This window comes from Chiroxiphia lanceolata, chromosome 2 (assembly GCF_009829145.1).
Source record: "Chiroxiphia lanceolata isolate bChiLan1 chromosome 2, bChiLan1.pri, whole genome shotgun sequence".
Taxonomy (NCBI): Eukaryota; Metazoa; Chordata; class Aves; order Passeriformes; family Pipridae; genus Chiroxiphia; species Chiroxiphia lanceolata.
Window position 1 is genome coordinate 83,880,130 of NC_045638.1, and position 19,681 is coordinate 83,899,810.

Consider the following 19,681-nt stretch of genomic DNA (forward strand, 5'->3'; position numbering starts at 1 on the left):
CGGATTTTGATGCCAGCAGTTTGGATGGCAGCCAGGTTAATTAATGCCTATGGTACACTGAGATTACAGGTTTGCTTTCATGTTCTTCCATGCTCTTCCACTGCTCTTTGAATGTCCTCCAGATCAGGGGTGTAAGCCAGGATTCCCCACAGAGGAGAATGGTAATTTGGTGCTCCCTGTAACAGTTGTATGCTCAAGTGATAGTTGTCATTATTCCTTGGCAGCTGACTTTCTTCCTGCTTAGCATAGCATTTCCTTGTAAGGAAGACAAATACACAGCACTGTCTGCTTCATTTCTTATGAAGAAATATTTTCCGTGTTAATTTGTATCAGCTTGTGTGTTTGTGGAATTGAGTCAAATGAGCTTGTAGCCCTAAAAAGGATTAGACCAATCAAGTCCATGAATATTTGTTGAGCTTTCTGGTCTGGCTACGTACTTGCCTGTGGAAGACTTCAGTAGGCAAAGGTTGTGAGGGTAATGCCATATGTGCATATGTTTCATAATCACCCTGATTTTCTGTTCTTGCTTGAAGTATAGGATGTTGGCTAGACAGGGACAGATTATGGGCACAATTAGCCTCTGTTTTGCCTCAGAATGATGACTTTTTTGTTGATAAGCAGCATTTCTAGATGGGAGAGGGCAGTAGGCTATTTGGGAGAGTGTAATGGAGAAGTAATGGCAAAATGAGCTATCCAAAATAAGTGGCATCTTTAAAGTTTTCTGATTACCTCTGTGGTATGAACTGCTCTCTATTAGCATTTAAATATTATTCCGCCAGCTCAGTATTTATAGTCTCCACTGAGAGAAAGGTCTGCCTATGTTGGACTGTATGATATTCAGGACACTGTCACATTACAGAGACCATTTATTGTAGTAGTTGCTAAAGAGAGAGATCTCTCCCACAGTGAAATGTGCTGTTGAGAAGCAGATGATTTACCCAACTCTTTATGCTGCATTGGTACCATGGAGCCGTGTTGTCACTTCTCCCTTAAACCCTGTGACAATTAGTGATCTCTAATCTGCTGACTGTTTGAGGAAGGATTATTATATTTTTCCACATTCCTTATTATCCTTCTTAAGCATGCTCTAAAGGCTGCTTCTGCAGACAGGATATTAGATTGGAGGAGTTTTTATGAGACGTACTGTCATTTGAGCTCTTCTCCTGACCTCTTCTCTCAGCCTTTATCCTATTAAAATTCTCCTTTGTATCACATTTTCACATTCCTGACAGTTTATACGTGACACCAAAGACACTTAGCGATTTATTTCAGAGAACTCAATTACAAGCCTAAATTAAAAGGATACAAGAGGAGCGCAGACCTGTCCTGAAATGCAGAGAAGAACTGTTTAACTAAACAGTTAAGTTAAACCATCCATCTCCTCTGGATGGTTTTAGCTTCTGCTGTCTGCACCTGGGAGATGTGGTGCAGTAGCAATTTCTTGCCATGAGCTGTAAGGACAGGAGTGGGGATACAGATTGCTGGCAAACCAATTCCGCAAGTTGTTTCAGGTCAAGCCTCTTAACACAAAGTCTTATGTTTTGAAAATTAATTAGAATATCTTGTAGCCTTAATGACTTTGTTTTGTAGGTTGGGAAAGCAACTGTATGTCAAGAGAAAAGATAAGGACTGTAATAGTATTTTCAGCTACTGATGAGAAGGTGCTGTTGATGGGAAGTCATTTATTGCCCAAATCCCAGTACATATCATTTTAATTTTCAATTGAATAAGCTGAAAGAAGTGACTTTTGGAAAAGTTAGTCACTCTAGAAATAGCACTTTGCATAGGAGCACATACTTAGTAGATTTTCAGACAATAGCCTTATTTACTTTTTAAAATCAATTATTTGAATAATGAAAAATGTAGGACAGAAAAAGTAGGGTAGAGAGGAAGAAACCTCAGAAGCGATAGTTCTGAGACCTTTGCAAACAAAATGGTAGCTCAGATCCCCTTTTTCGTTCAGCACTCAAATGAAATGGTGCTATCTGAGCTTAGAAGAACTCAGAATCTGCCCTTTTCAGAAGCAGATTTGGATAAAGGCAGAAATTTTCCTCCCATTCCTTTTTCAATACCAATCTGAGATCTTCTATTTCTCACCTGTTTCGTGGTGGTATTGGTAACTGTATAGTACTTAGCTTTCATGTTCATCACAGAAAACAGACACACAAGCACTGGTATTGCTGTAATGTGCCCTCAGATGCCTGTAGCAGACAGTTTCACCTGAAATACTTCCCACAGCTCCCTTTCTAGACCTCTGACCTGTTTATGTGTCTAGTTTTGGATGAGACAAGCCAGGCCTCAAGCATACCTTTTTCTCTTCATTCATTGTTAAGAGTCTAGATATATACATCACTGCCTCAGAGGTAGTTAGTTTAATTAACTGACAACTGGTTGTGATTTTTCCCATGTAAAGGTTCCTAACTTGATTTTTTCTTCTTTCTTTTACCATATGCCATGGGTATTGTGACTATTAGAACAGCTATTATAGATCTCCCTAAAGAATGGTTTTTTGATCATATAATTACTGTCCTTGTACTGACATGTGACTGCTTAAGTCAGAACCTATTGTATTAGCAAAACATTCTGTGGCACTGTGAAACCCATGGCTGTAGAACACAGCTTAATTCCCTGTCAGTACTTAGACACCTGAGTTACAGTGTGTTTACATCATCTGACCTGTGGTGTTTGCACACGTGCAGGTTGGGTTAGCCCCATGGCTCAGAGCTAAGTCAGCCTGTCTTCCTCTGTGACTCCTTGGCAGTCGTCCCAGCTGAGCTGGTGGATGGCAGCTTTAAATCCTACAGTAACATTGAGGGCCCTACAATGACTCATACACAGGTCAGAGCTGTGAGATCCATGGCTGAGCTAATAAGCTGATCTTGTTCCTGGCCTCCCCTCTAAATAGTTGTTTTGTTTTGCTTCTCTTGTATCTCTGTGATCACCTATTTTTCCTTCAGCTTTGAGACAATTGTTGGTTTGGTATTTACAAAAGGATTTCTTTTAGGTTTCTTTTGTCTCACTGTCTAGTTTGTCCTCAGAGCTGTTATCTAATCAGCCTTACGCCTCCTCTGTCCTTGCTGCTGCCTCAAGTACTACTGCTTGCTTAGTTTTAAAGCTGACGTTTCATCTGGCATCTCTGGAGGGAAAAAGAGAGGCCAGGGGCTATGCCTTGCATTCAACAACTTGACAGCAGTGAAAAAAACCACGGCAGCGTATCAAGACAATGTATCTCATTCACTAGACAAGCTTCAGGGTGTGAGACATAAAGTGATATTGATGATGCAGAAGTAACAGGCTTCAGAAGCCATACAGCATGTTTTTATGGAAAACAAATACAGAGCACTCAGAGGTGTTGAGGTGAGCTGCATGCCTCAAGGCAGTAAAACATTGCTGTTATGTTGCAGTGTGTTGCTGGTACAAATTGATGTGAGACAGTGTTTAGGGCACTGATGCTGTTCTGTGCTCTACAGTAATTTTATCTTGTAGTAGTGACATCATCCTGCTGTGTAGCTGTGCGTGATCCTGGAGACGTTCACAAGGCCTGTCCTGAGCAGCATGATGTTTATTGTGGGAATGTCATATGAGCACTTTAATAGCACCCATTGAATCTGATAGTTGTGTCCTATAGGTTACTAAATGTCATGGCAGAGGGAGGTGGTGATGTGTGCTGGAACTGTCCAGCTACAGGGAGAACAGACAGATTATGGGGCACCGATCTGCATCACCCTAATAAACTCCAAGTCTCATCAGAAAAGATGTATCTTTGCTTAATTCTTTGTGCTACAAATGAGGATATGCATGGTCACTAGGTCATTTAGGTACAGACTACCTTATTTTGAATCCTGGTACGGTATGATGGAAATTTTTGTCAGATTTTGTCACAGTTCTTTTTTCTGGAAGGTCCATATTTGGAGCTGAAAGTTTCAGGGGGAAAAAACAAACAAACCATTTTTCAGCTAAAACCAACAATTTTCCAGAACATGGCAAATGTATGAAAGCATGGACCTTGTTTAACTCCCTATGGATTAAGACCTGAGACAGCAAACAGTACACACCCCAATTTTCTTATTTTTAAACAGAAAAAGAAAAGAAGGCAGTTGTTTGCAATTTTGGAGGCTGACTAAGGATTTTTTTTCATGTTCGCTAGAAGAAAATAAACATACTTTTTAAGTGGCTCTGAAGGAAGAATGATTTAAACTTTCTAGTCTGAGAGGGCTTGTTGGGAGTATCTGCATGACCTTGTTAAGCCCTTGCAGCTCCTGATTTGGAGGATGCCTGAATCATCCCAAGGCTTGTTGTGCATTGTTGCGCTTACCTGGAATTTATCAGCAAGTATAGGATCTAGCAAAGAGGCGATATTTCATTTCCAGTAACCCTGAGGACAGTTTGAGATGTACTGAAGTAGTGGATCACTCAGTCAGTATCTACTGTATTGTTAGTAGGTCTTGATTCAGACTGGAGGAATGTGTGGAGTAGAAGATGACAAGAAGGAATGATAAGACTACAAAGTCGGCCTGCAGGATGTGACAAGGTTGCCCTAGGTTCACTGTAACTGCTACTGAGTGTCTTTAAAAATATCTGCTCACTGGTGATGAACAGTTGGTCAACTCTTGCTATTATCGCAAGGCTCTGTTTGATTTGGGCCTTTTTCATTCCATAGTAACATGTATTTAGTTGTGTTTAGTTTTTCCATGAGGTTCCTGGTGGGGTGTAAAGGTGTCAATGATGTGATGTTGTCCAGTGGTCCAGCAAAATCAGTGGCTTTGGAAGAGGACAGGGATGAGATAGATGTTATTTTCTGCTGTTAGATTTTATGACTAACAATTCTTATGTTGCCAGGGAATCCTACTTACACTTCTGAGGAAGATATCAGAACTGAGTGCTAAAAAGGTTTAATTGTGTTTCTTTTTAATATAATTTGACATTAGTAATAAAATAATAGTTACATTTCTGGGAAGTTAATATGGTTATATTAGCCATAGTGTGCTGTAAAGAATACTAATTTTATTCTTCATTGCCATTAATGTTCATTAATTATTTTATTTATTCCTCAATAAAGCTCCATAAAAGACAAGACTAAGAGACTGGAGAAAAAAAAAGAACAGATTTAGTTTACTGACTCAATATTGAAAGCCTCTTTCCTCTGATTAAAGAACTAATGCTAAAGGTGAACTCATCTGAATTTTTGGCTACAGACCTGGATTGTTTTACATTAGTTGAACTCCAGCTGACTTAGTACCAAAAACAGTGTAACTTGAGTCAAATCCAATTTGAACAGTTAATGAGTTTTATCCCTAGAGGGGAAAAAGATTTTTTGGTGAGAAAGTTACCTTGAAGGAAATTTTCTCCTACACGGAAGTCCTTTCTTCATGTATCCTGTTATTTGTAAACGTCCACCTTTTTGCATATCTCAGGTTCTTTTTAATCATGTAATGATTATAGAAAATGACATGGCTCAATGATGTAAATTTATTTTTATCCTTTGATATAATATGCAAAGGATGTGTGGATGTTGCTGTAGTTAAGAACTGACCCAAGAACACACGGTTGCAGGATTTCTTGTCAAGCTTCAGATGTTTTCATTACTTTCTTGAACTACAGGAGTGAAAGCTGTAGAGCACACTAACATGTAGCATCTGATAGGATCAGAATGAATGTAGTGAAAAAAAGCAAAAAACTGCTTTCCACTTTGATAATAGAATTACAAGATAGAAGATCTTTAGGACATGTATTTTAGTGGACTGCCAGGAAGATTTCTGGTTTTGCAATCACTATTTATGTGCTGTGTTTGCTTATTTAAGAAGGTAAAGTTGGTCTTCTGGAGTTGCCTGTGTTTCACCCTTTTTCTGTTAATCTTTGCTTAGGGAAGTCCCATTCTTATGTAGTTTCTGTGCAGAGGTACACAGCTGCTTCAAGCACTGAATATACAAGTCTGGCTGGATTTTCAGGTTCCTTTGTGTGAGCTCCAGTGTGTAATGGTTTCTAGAGAAATAGGAAGGCTCACATGCATGAAGAGCTGGCATTTCTCAGGGGGCAGTAGATTTCCTTAGATACCATCCAAATTTTGCTGAAGAATCCTTACCAAATGTCTAGTTTTGTTCCAAGTTTATTGAAATTTCTCCCTTCAGGACAGAAGAAAAATGCAAAGGCACTTCAGACTTGGAATTATCACTTATCACAGTTTAACTAAAAATTGCTGGTTAAAATATCTTAAAAATAGATTTGAAATATTTGAGATCCTTTTCTAACAGGTTGTAAAACATACTGTAGTTAATGAGGAAAAATCTATTTCAGATTTAGAACATAAAATAGGAAAAACTTCTGTAGGAACTGTTGATATTTATGATCTTTATGATCAGAAGGGACAGTTATCATGATATGATCCCAACTCCTGCATGATGCTTGATAACTTCTTAGAATAATTTCTGTACTGAAGTTAACATAAATGAAACCCAGAATTTGGGGTTGAAATAGTCTACAGATTTTTCAGCTTCAACCTTGGGATGTTCATGGGCTCTTTTTGTGCTGTTTGTGAAAATGAAGCTCAACTTTATGATGATCACAAAACTTACTGGTTTTCTTCTTTTTTTTTGCCTTTTTTTTTTGTTTTGTTTTGGGTTTGTTATTGGTTTTTTTTTGTGGTTGGTTTTGGGGTTTTATTGGGTTTGGGGTTTTTTTTGGTTGTTTGGGTTTTTTTGATTTTTGGGGTTTTTTTCCTCTTTCTATTTTTTCCTCCTTTCCTTATTTCAGGGCAAGAACCACCTCTCAGAAATGTGTGTACATTTTAGTGGTTGCCTCTTTGTGTGCAAAAACAGAAAATGAGCATGGCACTTCTGAACTTTCCATTTGGTTATCTGTTGTACTAAATTCAGCTTTTGAGACCTTGTATTTGTTTGGCTCTGCTTTCTGCATGCTCTCCTCTTCTAACATTCCTTTGAAATGCAGAAGTGGGCTTGCCTTTCAATAGTAGTCTCACTGTTGATTTGGGCTGTGGTTCAAATTAAAGTGTAACTCTCTCTTACCATGAAGACCACCAGTAATCATGGTTGTTGACCTGCCATGTTACCTTGCACTGCTCCTTATTCCTTGGTCTCTCCTACCTGTCTGCTTATTTCTACAGGTTCCCTGACTAAGCTTGGATCAGAAGGGAGAGGGGCCATCAGTTGCTCAGAATTTGTTCTGTGCACAGCAGTTAATTCTGTGAGAGTTAATTAAAACTCGCACAACATTGAAAATGTCATCATGATCAAATAACATGGTCAAATTATGTTTTCACCCTATTTTCACAATAAACCTTATATAGCTCCTTGTTGGCATGATATTAGCATTGAAGTTCTAGTTAGGATATCCCATCTCCTTTGTTGCATTATTTTTTCTCCATCTTTCTATAAGTATATTTACTCCACTTTTTGCCAGCTGCATGTCCTCACCCTGAGCTTCAGTCATCCTTGAAACAGAAATTGTTAGTTACAAAATGGCTTTCCATTCCAAAGTGCCTTAAAATCAGTGCTGGCCTTGTTCATGGGAAACAAATCCAACACCCCAATTTTAGAATCAGTTCCCTACAGTCCCTTGCAACCCAGCTTTGCATTCATGTGCCGCACACACCCCTTCCTGTTGCTCCATCCTGTCCTTTGACTTTTGTAAATGCATTGTTTCTCAGATGCATCAAGTACTAGCTGGAGAATTTGGGTTTCACTATAAGGAAATAGAGCCAGTCTGTGATCCAAGAATTTTTAAGGGGCAAATTGCAGCCATAGCTCTTTTTCGCCCCAGTCCTTCCCTGGAGATTGATCCCATTAAGTCATAAATATTATTAATAAAAATCTATCACCAACCACCTGTATAGTTATCAACTGCAAAAATAGGATTCCTGTGTATGTGGTAGCTGCAAAATGGTTAAACTCTTCCTTTAAAGAACAAATCAAACCAAACCTTAGAACTTGCACTGAAAGTTCCGTGTCAAGATAAAGGGGCAACAGCAAGTTTCCACAACTTTTCCAAATAGATATCTTGATATCTGCTCAGAACAAAAGAGTTTATCTTAAAGTATTTGTGGCTATGTGTTTTATACGAACTTAAACTACATATGAAACTATGCACTAATCACAGCTCTGTGCTAGACTATAACACAATGAAATGTGGATATTCAAAGGCAGAACACAAACATGGAGGCAAGTTCCTAATGGGAATGGAGCCAGACTGCCAGTGCAATCCATGTTTTAAAATAAAGGCATCCTTTTATGAGTGTCAGTCTACTAAATTAATTTGTAATTACACCCCAATTTTTTTCTTTTTATCAGGTCTTGAAATTTCAAAAGACAGCAAGGCAGAAATGCTTTAAATACTCTATAAAGTTTAAGATGCTGCAAGGTAAATTAATTGCTAGTGCATCCCAAACTTGAAGTATGTGCTGCATGTGGCATTTCTTAGTAAGACAAAGGATTCACTTATTTCAGTATTAACTAAAGTGCTGTGAGGAGAAACTGTTAGAGAGAATTTCTAGTCTGGAAATTGCTTCTCAAAATGCAAATGTGCCCGTTGTGGTACATGGAGTACACTTGTGCTGTGACAGCAATAAATGGCCGTTTGGTATGAAGTGCAGCAGCTGACGGGCAGTGTGCAGTATGTGTTTTGTTTCACTGACAGTGAAACATATCTACAGCTCAGGCATGCTTCTGTTCTTCCTCTTTTTCTTTCTTTTAAGCTCTTCTTGCTCAAAATGGGGATGAAGTGCCAGAGCTTGTTTCAAAAAGGATAACATGACACTTCTTATTTATGTAGTTTGTGACATTTGTAGCAGATTAAACCAAAGTGTACCTTATAATGACATAATATTCCATGACAGGCAAGTTTTGCAGGGAAAAGTAATATCTTTTATTAGATCAGGTGAAGCAGCTGGAAAAAACAGGTTGTCTTTCAGGCATCCAATGCCTTCAGCGGGTTTGACGAAGAGGCAGTGAAGTCAAAGCAATTAGCAGGGAATGAAATAACAGTCCAGGCTACTTTTTGAAAGCAAGTTTTTCCATGAGAAGTATGAGCAATAAAATTACCTAGTAAATGAATGGAAGATACCTCCACTTTTAAAAAAAAGTTAATTTAAGTTTTTCATAGAGAAATATTATTTTTTTCTCAAAAATTTCATATAGTCAAAAATGCTGTCTGAAAGCCAAAAATATCACTTATAAATGCTCTCCTTGCTGCCTCCTAGGATTTGTATGTCTCCAGCTTTCTTTATCTGCTCTTGGCTGGGTTCCCAGTTTAGGATATATTTACTGTAATATGCCATGGTCTCACTCCTGGAGAGAGAAACACTTGCATCTTTGGGAGACAGAATGCAGTTTCTGGCTGGGAAAAGAGATGGACTTGTGAGAAAACTTCACTATGACTTTCAAGAAGTACTGCATTTTATTTATATATACGTGCCCATATATATCCCTATACTTTCAGCATTTGGATGTGGTTTTTACATTTTAATAACTTTTTTTCTTAAAAATCTCAATATCCTAGATAAACAATGGTTTGATTGAAAATGTTTGACCATCTACAGAGAGTAAAATTTGGATAATGCTTTACAGAAAGCGTCACTGTGTTTTTAGTAATTTGACGGGACCCTGTTCTGGATATAGAAGCTGATAACCAGTGGATGACTGCTTAGATTTGTGACTTACCTGGAATCAGAAAATTTTAAGATCACTTAAAATGTTAGTAAAGCTAAAAATGCTGTAGTAAATACCATGATCCTGAGTGAGAAAATGCTTTCCTGCTGGGGAAAGACCCTGGAAAGTCTGTGGATCCAAATAGGCAGATTAGTTTTTTTATATGTATTGAACAAAGACGGACTTAGTGGAGGTGGTATTTACTGAGTGCTGTTGACACATTTTTCAGTGTGGAAGGGGAATTTTGGGGAGAGGAGGAGTTTCAGAGATTATTGGCTATTTTGAGTGTTGCTGAAGTGGCTGCTGTGATGATTTTACTGTACTGTCAATGGTAATTAGCACACCTACAGCCTCTGAGAAGCCTCCTCATATTATATGAAATTAAAATAAATCAGTGGGCAGTTTGTGCTCTTCACTGTGACAAGCAGTTTTAAGGACTGCCTTTTGTCATAAATTTAGCATATTCCCTTATTCATTAAGCACACTGTAAGTGCCATTTCCTCAGGGAAAATGCCACAGACACCCATGCACATTTTCAAAGTCGAAGCTGTGGTGCTTTGCTGTGCTTTGCCAAGTGACTGGTGCCAGCGTGATGGCACAGGGCTTTCCCTTAGGGTTTTCACTAACACTGTGTTAGTTGAGTGTCTCTCAAGCTTAGCTGTGACTGGTTTGAAATTTATAATTAAAGGGAGACACTTTTATAATTTCTGTTATTTGATGTTTTCATTTTTTTAATTAGTTGAGGAGATTATGCTAATTGTGCCCGATTATTAACACGCATGGAAAATATAATTTTTGTAGTTTCCAAATAAAATAGCAATTCATTAATCCAAAAATTTGTTAAGAATTAATTTTTTTTAAAAAATCTCTCATGCTTCTCAGCATATGTGTACCAGAATGTACCATTTCTCTATGCAGACAATTTTATCATTTCTGTGCCGTTATGTATTGATGAATTTGTGATGGTGCATTGGTGTACTGTTATATGCCAGGTCATGACTGGTAACTAAAGAATGAAAAGATAGATATCTAATGACAGTGTGTAGTTACACAGTTGGCAAAATCACTTTTTCAGAAAAGTATATGCCAAACCATTTCCTTACAGTTTGATCTAAATCATGTTAAACGACTGGTTCTTTGGTCTAGAAAATAATTATCAATGTAGTATTGCATAGTAATATTTTTCAGCTTTTCTCTCCCATTCAAGGCTGGAAATACCTTTTCTGTTGACTTGAGTAGTAAGAGACTTTCTGTCATGTAAAAAGTCTATTTAGTATTTCATTATGTTTATAGCATTATAGAGCCCTCCCTAAACCTTTGTTTGTGAAGCCTAGCCATGATGATGAGTTGAAAGATGGAGATCTGATAGAAAATCCCACAGTATATTTTAACAGAAGTCTACACAAAAACTAGTGCTAATTCAACAAATTTTTAGGAAATTATTAATTAAGAATAAATGAAAACTACTCAGACTAGGTTACATGTAACAGTTTATATTCACAAAGTTGTCTGATTTAAGTTCTCAAAAATGACTTGTCTAATTCAGATGTAAGAAGAAATAACAGAATTGCTCAATCAGGTGAAATTAAACCAAACTTTAGATACATTTCCTGATAACTCATGTGCAGTACACTTTATTGCCTACAAAGAAACCAAAAAAAACCAAAAAAACCCTCCAAAAATAAAAAACAAACACTCCCCTAAAAATAAAACAAAAAAACCCCCCACAAAACCAAAAAAACCAACAACCAAGCAACCAGTATCTGATGGCTCATTTAATTTGTCAGTTATTCAAATTATTTCCTGCTAAGGTTTTGATATTGCCCTTTGAGAGATGTTGTGAGAAATGGAACCTCAGATGTGATTAGATCCTTGGAAAAAAAATACATTTCTTCCTGGTGGATCATCCCCAGCTGACTAGCAAAATTTATATGGAAAATAGGATCCAACTGAGCTCTGATCACATTATCCTGTGTTATGCTTTAGTGTAACTAGCATTAGGAGTGCTTTTAAAGAATTTATGTGTGTTCTCTGAAAGACAGGCAGCTGAAAACACAGGGGAAATTATTTTTAGGTATCAATTGAGTCCTGTAGTACCCTGTTTCTTCTTTTGTTTCTTATTTGAAGCCTTACTGTTATTCCTAGCATTTTATTTCAGCTAAGTCATTGGCTGGACAGGCATTTCCCGCACAGGGTGTCTATCAGCGCTGTTCACTCCAAGCACAGTATTCAGCGTATTTCAGGTTTCCCTCTGGCCATTAGCACAGACCCTGAGAACAGCTTAGCTCCTACCATGTAGGTATTCACACAACTCAGCTGTGAGCAAGTCCAAGTTATGCTTACTAACCTCGGTAAAGCCTCAGTGCTAAGCAGCATCATTCATGGTTACAGTTGGACTGGTGAGGACTGGGCAATCTCTTACTATATAGTCCAAGGCTGTGGGTGAGGGTCCATTAACAAGGAAGCTCCCATCTTTTTTTGCAAACTCCTATTTCCTTAGCGTTTCCCTTTCTCTTTCCATTCTTGCCCCAACTAAGGGAAGCCAGCATCTAACCTTCCCAGCATGTCTGAAGCTTATTCTACAGCAGTGTCTTGTTTATCAGCTGTGGGAAGAGTTGTCTCCTAAGCCAGCTGTGCCCCTCTCCTCAAACAGACATGGATTTTCACTTTTATCCAGAGGTGGTAATCAATGGAAACAGCACAAAATATTGCTATTCATTTTCTTTTTTTTCATAAGCAGACTTGCTAATTATATCATAGAATCATGGAATGGCTTGGGTTGGAAGGGACCTTAAAGATCATCTAGTTCCAACCCCCCTACCAGGGGCAGGTAACCTTCCACTAGACCAGGCTGCTCAAAGACCCAACCAACCTGGCCTTGAATACTTGAATTACTGAAATTTAGGGTGATGTTTCAGAAAGTAGTTGGCACAAAGAACTGAGATGTACTTAGCAGTAATGTGTCTGTAGTGGCATCCTTTGCTAGTATGTCCCACCTGTTCTGTTGTAACGGAGTGGAAATGCTTTGTGGGAGACTGGTCTGTTGTGTTTTTTGGGTATGCAAAACACTTTGTGCAAACCCACCTCAGCAACAGTGGCCAAAGGCAAAATATAATCTTTTCAGCCTTAAAACGCCCCTTATGTTGCACAAGAAAAGATTCATTAGGTCTTGAATTCAAGTCTCATGGCATGTAATTGTTTCCTCCAAGACCTTTTGTCCTACCTACTTTTACCTGCAAGGAAGTAAACTAGGCCCATCTTAGTGGTGCCCAGTGACAGAACAAGAGCTAATGGCCACAAATTCAAATACAGAACATTCTTTTTAAATGCAAAAAAAAATGTTTCCACTGTGAGAGTGATCAGGCATAGGAGCAGGTTGCTTAGAGAGCTTATGCAGTTTACATCCTTGGAGATACCTAAAACCCAAGTGAACATGTCAATGAGCAACCTGCTCTCTCTGACCCTTTTTAGAGCAGGGGAATTGGACTAGATAATCTTCAGAGATTTCTTCTGCCCTCAACTGTTCTGTGAAGTTTTTATACCGTAATTTATTTGCATATTTGAGAGTAATAATGAATCTGTGTCTTTATTAGTAAGAGGGTGAAATGATCCCATGCTTACAGCTTAAACTGAGACTGAATATGAATAGATAAAAGCACAAGAACAAGTTCACAGTGGTTGTTGGTGGTTTTGTTATATGGGATTAATTCCATTATTTGTGACTGCCACATAGATATGTTCAATGAAAAATTCTTGTAGCTTGTTCAAATGTATAAAATATATTACACTTGCAAACCTATTTATAGACCTGACTAAAAATACCAGTGCATTTATACACGTGGGTATTTACTAGTGTTTAACATATTTGGTGACAAGCTAATACACATGGCTGGCAATGATGAGACCATGACAGCCCAAGAATAACATTTTGGAGTCATGATAACTATTTCCGTGAGGTCATCAGCTTAGTGCTCAGCAGCAATAAAGAGAAAAATTATTAGGAGCAGAGCAGAGAACAAAGTCAAGGAGATGACGGCAGCTGGTCCATGTTTCTGTGGTGCTACCAGGACTTGAATCCTGTGTGCAGGTCTGGTCCTCATCACTCAGACGTGATACTGGACTGTAAAGGCCCAGAAACTAAAGCGATTCCAGATATGGAGGTAGAAACTGGAATGGTTTATTGAACATGCAAATGCTATTTAAGGGTCTCGGGGCCTTAACATGCTAATAAGGAGGCAGGGTTATGCCAAGTAGGGGAATCCACAACCCATTAGCATTTCCAGTAGCAGGGATGACATAAGGGGGAAAAAGGATTTACATTTCTTGGATCCTATTTACATTTGGGGGAAAAAGGATGGATATTTCCAGTAAGAAGGATTACACTGAGGGAGGATGGTCAGCTTTTCCTGAGACAAAGATTACACAGGGAGGGGAGAAAACAAAGGGACAGTAGCATCATGCAAAGTCTCTCCACATCCTGCTGGGGGAGGCAGGACAATTCACACGAATGAATGTCAATGGATCTTGTCTGGTCTTTTAGATGGTGGGTTTTTCCCCAGCCCCTGTGGCCAAGGCTTGCTGTTTAAACACAGCAGTTCCTTTTCTGCTGATACCCAAATTTCGGACTACAACACTGGACAGGGTTCAGGAAGGAATGACAAAGATGATCAAAAGCACGGAAAGGCTTCCAAACATGGGTTACTGACTATTCAGGGACTCTTTAGCCTTGAAAAGATATAATTTAGGTCTAAAAAATCGTGCATAACACTGGAAGACTAGTTGAGTAGGGCCTGACTACTCGCAATTTCTGCTAGTGTCAGACTTTTGGCCATCAAATGCAGTCAGTAAGACACTATTTCATAGCAAACATGAGGTGATGGATCTTCATGTAGTAGATGAGAAACACATGGAACTCTTTGTCAAAGAATGTGGGATGGATTAGGAGGTTTACCTGGGGATTGGACAAGTACTTTAGAGAAGTAAACTCACTTCTTAATAGACAAACTGTCTTAGACTCATGAGATCCACTGACATAGAAATGGTTGGAGGCTGGGGAGGTGACAGGGGGAGGGTCTTACGCTGTGATCATTTTTCCATAGGTGTGTCTGCAAGTGAAGCCAATTATTAGAGTAGGGAGGCCTTGGTGTGAACCAGTACATCCTGACAAATTGTACCTTTGCTCAGCCTTTTAGAGGCAAACCCTCTGGAGCTGTGCAGTGCTGGGTAGTATTGCAGTAATTGCACAGCTGGATAGGAGCTCCATTTCTTTTTTTCTGTGAATACAAGGATTTTTAGATCAAATGTGACAACATTACCTGAAGACAAAAGGGATATACTGATCCCTCATCATTTATTCTGGCAAGTTCAGAAAGAGGAATGTACATCACCAGTGAGGGAAATGGTAGTTGAGCCTCTCTACATTCACTCATGGGGAATTCAAACAGCAAAGTACGGCTCTTCTTGGCCAAAGGCAGCAATTGTTGAATGCGTGCTAAAAAAAATCTGCATAAATAATGTTGCCTTCAGGGCATACATTTATAAAGATACTTTTTAAAGTTGAAGTCTTGTGTTATTTAGAAACATTGTTTTTCTGTTGCACTTTGTAGAGGCTGAGTTGTGGATTAAGCTTTACTGTCATGACAGAAATAGTCTTCAAATATAATGAGTACCTTTAAGGGAAAAAGTTTCCTGACTATGACATTTGTTTTGAACTCCAGCAGTCAGCTAATTCCCAACTCCCCTAGGGGAGTTGCTGTGTAACCTACAGAAGGATTTCTAACTCAGTAATGAGCATCAAGACTGCTTAACTTTGGTGTTGTGTCCACTTCTCTTCACTGGCTGTCTGAGGAGCACAGTACTGGCAGCATAGCTAAAGGGCAGTCTGGGTCACTTGGTGGTGTCTTGTGAGGTTAGTCATACAAAATGCAGTCTAAATATGGTCCTCAGCAACTCTCCTCATGGTTTTGAAACAAAAGATGTGACGCTTTTTCCTTCTTGTCATTCATCTTCCAATCTTTTAAAGTCTCCTGGGACAAGAACTACCTTTTACTGAGTTTCTTCATTTGCTGATATATGGGTATACATACTTAAATCATGCAATGTGTGTGATTATAGTGTAAATAAGGGAGGTCTAGTTAGGAATAAATTCATTCAAGCTAATTTGGACATAATAGATTGGAGAATTTAAAGACACAAGAAGGCACCTAGAATTCCAGCAGGGAAAGGATTTGCTAATGCCAGAATCAGGGAGAGGGAATGATTTCCAACTAGTAAACATACAGCTAGGGAAAGAGAAGGAGCTTCCTACTCTTTAGGAAGCAAAGACAGGTTAGGAGGGAAAGCAAGGCTTACAAAAGCTTTCTTCAAAGAAAGGACAACTATTCTACAGGTCTAGAGTGACTGGAGGTTCACTGCTGACCTGTGTAATCAGAAGATGAATTCCTTTTTTTTTTTCCCTCTACTTAAATAAAGTCCTGCAGAAGAAAATGTTGAACAGAAGGATGATCATTGTTTATTCACCTAGCTTAGAAAATAAAGAGTCCAGTTGCATTTCTGTAAAGGCTTCTCTAATTCCCCTAAAGAAATGGAAACAGCAAGGGGTTTTTATATAGTTTTCAACTTTCTAGGCTTTCACTAGTTTTCAGGTGTTTTAAGTAGCTCTGTAAATGATGGGCTCCAATTGGTCTTTCAGAGGACTGATCAAGAGGGAAGGAAATAGTAGTGAAAAAACAAGAGAATTAAACTCTGTATGGCTTAATGGACTGAGAAAAATGAAAATTCAAGCTGGTCAAAAAGCCTGTCTATCAGCAAAATATATATGTTTCAGGGGATTTCCAAGGCTGATGATGTAAGCATTTTGAAACTTTTTGCTGATCAACATTAACTCATCATCATTTCTTTCCTTCCCTTTTAATTTGATGAAGAATATTTGTATCACTGATTCTTCAAGAGGAAAGAAGTGACAGTTCCTTAACTTCAAGAACTTTGGCCATTAATAAACCACAGGTCAAACTAAAATATTGGACATTTCAGTTTTATGTGATCTTGTTGCTCATCATAGTTTTATAGCCCTTAACTGTCAAAGACTTCTTCCTAAATGCCTTTTATTTTTACAAGGCACTGAGGAGCTACTTATGACAGCATTTCCAAATTTACAGAGCTTAAAAACAAATCAGATTAGTGGATCTCAAATCCTTTTAAATGCTGTCAGCTATTTTAAGAAATCTGACATTTTTAAATTCATCATTTTAATTATCACAAGTTTCTGAGTAGCTATTGTGAAAGTAGCTATGTGAAAGGTGTTCCAGACCCCTCTGTATTTTGCATAAAACTAGGCAGATTTTTTAGTTTGAAACTATAGGACTTGCAAGTGTCCATGAGTGAAAGGTGGAACTGATATTTATTTCTCAGTGAATGCAGAACAGCTGAATTCAGAAACATGACTACAAAATATCCAAATGTACATGAGTGTCACTATGGATAGACCTTTTGGTAGACGGCTATGCTGGCTGCTGGATCACAATTTCTGTACTTTAAAATTGATAGGGCTATTCTGTTTTCCTATTCTCTAGTTGCTTTCTAATCACACTTCTATTTATTCTTATGAACTTTGATTTAAAAACTAATCCGTAAAACCGATATTAAAAAAATCCTTATCCTGTAAAAAGAAGTTGCCATCAGTTTTACAGTGTTCTTAATTGAGTTGACTGCATGCAATTCAACCATTTTTTTATTAGAGATTCAGAATGGGAGGCTGCTGGGTAAAAGGTGATTGGGATAAACAAATAAGTAATGTTGCAAACCTGAGTTATATACTGCTGTGACCTCATAGGTTCATACCCATCAGACTCTGAAACAGTAGGGATTTGATTTTTCAAGACCCTCAGAATTCAGAGGAGCAAAATCACAGCAGAGTGAAAGCAGAGGGACTTTGCTGTTATTTTCTGTAAGGTATTTTGTGATAAGAAGGAGCAAGAAAAGACAACCACAAGATCTGACTTTTAAAGTCAAATCTTCAATTGCAGTGTGTGACCTTTGGCATCATTTTTGAAGTTCAAAAGCAGTAAGAGGTTTGAAAAACAAGGCCAGTGCTCTTTGTGCACCACAGTGTGTCTGTGTCTACAGATGTCTACAGAATGTGAATAATAATGTGTTTTAACTCACAAGGACCTTCTATATAAGTTGATTTTCTTTGCTTTGCGAACCTCAGATATTAAAATATTGCAAAAAATCCCTTTGTCTCTCTTTCCACTTTTCTAATAGTGTATCCTGGAAGAAGGAAACTTGCCTGTGTAACCAGTTTGAATGAGCTTCAGACTACATGCCCATTTTTGCTTACATTTTTCTGGCATTAGTGTTACCATGCTGAGCACAACTGCATTCTGCTTGAGAACAAATATGAAATCCATTTAAATATTTCAAAGGGAAAGTTTCCCTTGAAATGCATCCTTCTGTCCTTGTAAATTGTTCACTGCTATAACAGCTATTATAAAGATGTTAAAAGCATTTAATACTGAGATTCCAGCAGCTGACTTGTGAATATGTTATGCTTGAAGGGGTGGAGGAACAAAAGGTAGAATAGAGAGAATAAGAATTAGATGAGAGACAGGGAAGAAACGTATATGTATAGGACAGGTTAAATCTGTAAAGCTTGCAATGGCAAGCTTCTTTATAGTCTACAACCTTTCTGATTTGGGAGGACAGGGGATAAGACTGTGTTATTACATCCAGCCTCTAGTCATCACAGGTAACTATGTTACATGTTCAGCTAAACATATATTGTCTCAATGAGACTGTCTAAATTTAGCTGAGGACTTCTCACTGGCTCATGATAAAGGATTCGGAAGGAACTGTACACTCAAAATGAAAGCCAGGAAGAAGTTGCAACACAGCATATTGGAAAGATAAGCTTGAGCATAAGTCATGACTGTTCTTGATGTCTGTGAGAACTATGTCTACCCACAGACTCATGGGAGTATCAGTGAGACAGGCTGCAGTGTCACACTCAACAGAGCGATAAAACAATCAATGGTGTCATTGATCTCAGAACAATGTGAAAAATCATTAGGAGACTAGCTAGTACAGACTTAAACTAATGTAAATTGCATGGATAGAATGAGGAACAGAGAAGATAATTGCCAGCTTTAGTAAGAAAGCAGCCTTGTTTAAGTAAATTTATTTATTTTTTTTTAAACAGAGAAATACCTAGACAAAAGCATCACATTTTAGATACTAAACTGTAGTAAGAACACAATTTTGGAAGATGTCTCTCTAAAATTATCCAAGCAATAAAAAGATTGTCTCTGACATTAGGTCTATTGATCAACTAGTGATTGCAAATCAAAATAATATAAAAATGCTCCAATTATTAGTTTAATTAGTTCCCAAATCTTTCATTTGTTGTTGTAGCAAGAATTAGAAGAAAGTCTTAGGTTTTTGAAGAGATTCCCACCCTCTTTGGGAAGGTATCATTGTGATATTTTTTTCTTGCAAATTGAAAGGCCTTCTCTTGTCAAGCATTAGTCTTCTCATATTTAGCTCTGTAAGAGCACCAAAATTACCTATGTTTTGTCCATAGCTACCAAAGCTCTCATCGTCTCCCTCATCACCTCACTGGATAGTCCTTAAAGGCAGTAGTAGAGTGATTTTTATACTGTACAAACATATGTGTAATAGAAGGATAGCACAGACCTGAAGAGTAACAAATTGTAGATAATGGTCCCATGGGACAAATTAGTCCTAAAGGCTTCTGTTCTGTGTACCATTTCTCTTAAGAGGATTTACAGGACATGAAGGTTACACGTGCTGGAGGAAGTTGTAGTATGGACTTGAGATGAGGTGGAACGCTACCATACAGTGTGTTTCTCTGGTGTGCTGGTTTGAGCTGGAATCGAGTCAGTTTTCTCACTAATAGCTGGTACTTGTGTTTTGAATGTAGGATGAGAATAACATTGATAGCATTGATAACTTTAGCTGTTGCCAAGTAGTGTCTATACTAAGTCGAGGACTTTACAGCTTTACAT

General features: G+C 38.1%; 1 protein-coding gene across 2 annotated transcripts in view; it reads left to right on the plus strand.

The window, feature by feature from the left end:
• The window catches only part of NOX4 (NADPH oxidase 4), a 112,909-nt gene that overhangs the window by 44,138 nt on the left and 49,090 nt on the right, over positions 1–19,681 (plus strand). The gene's annotated exons all lie outside the window — the stretch shown is intronic.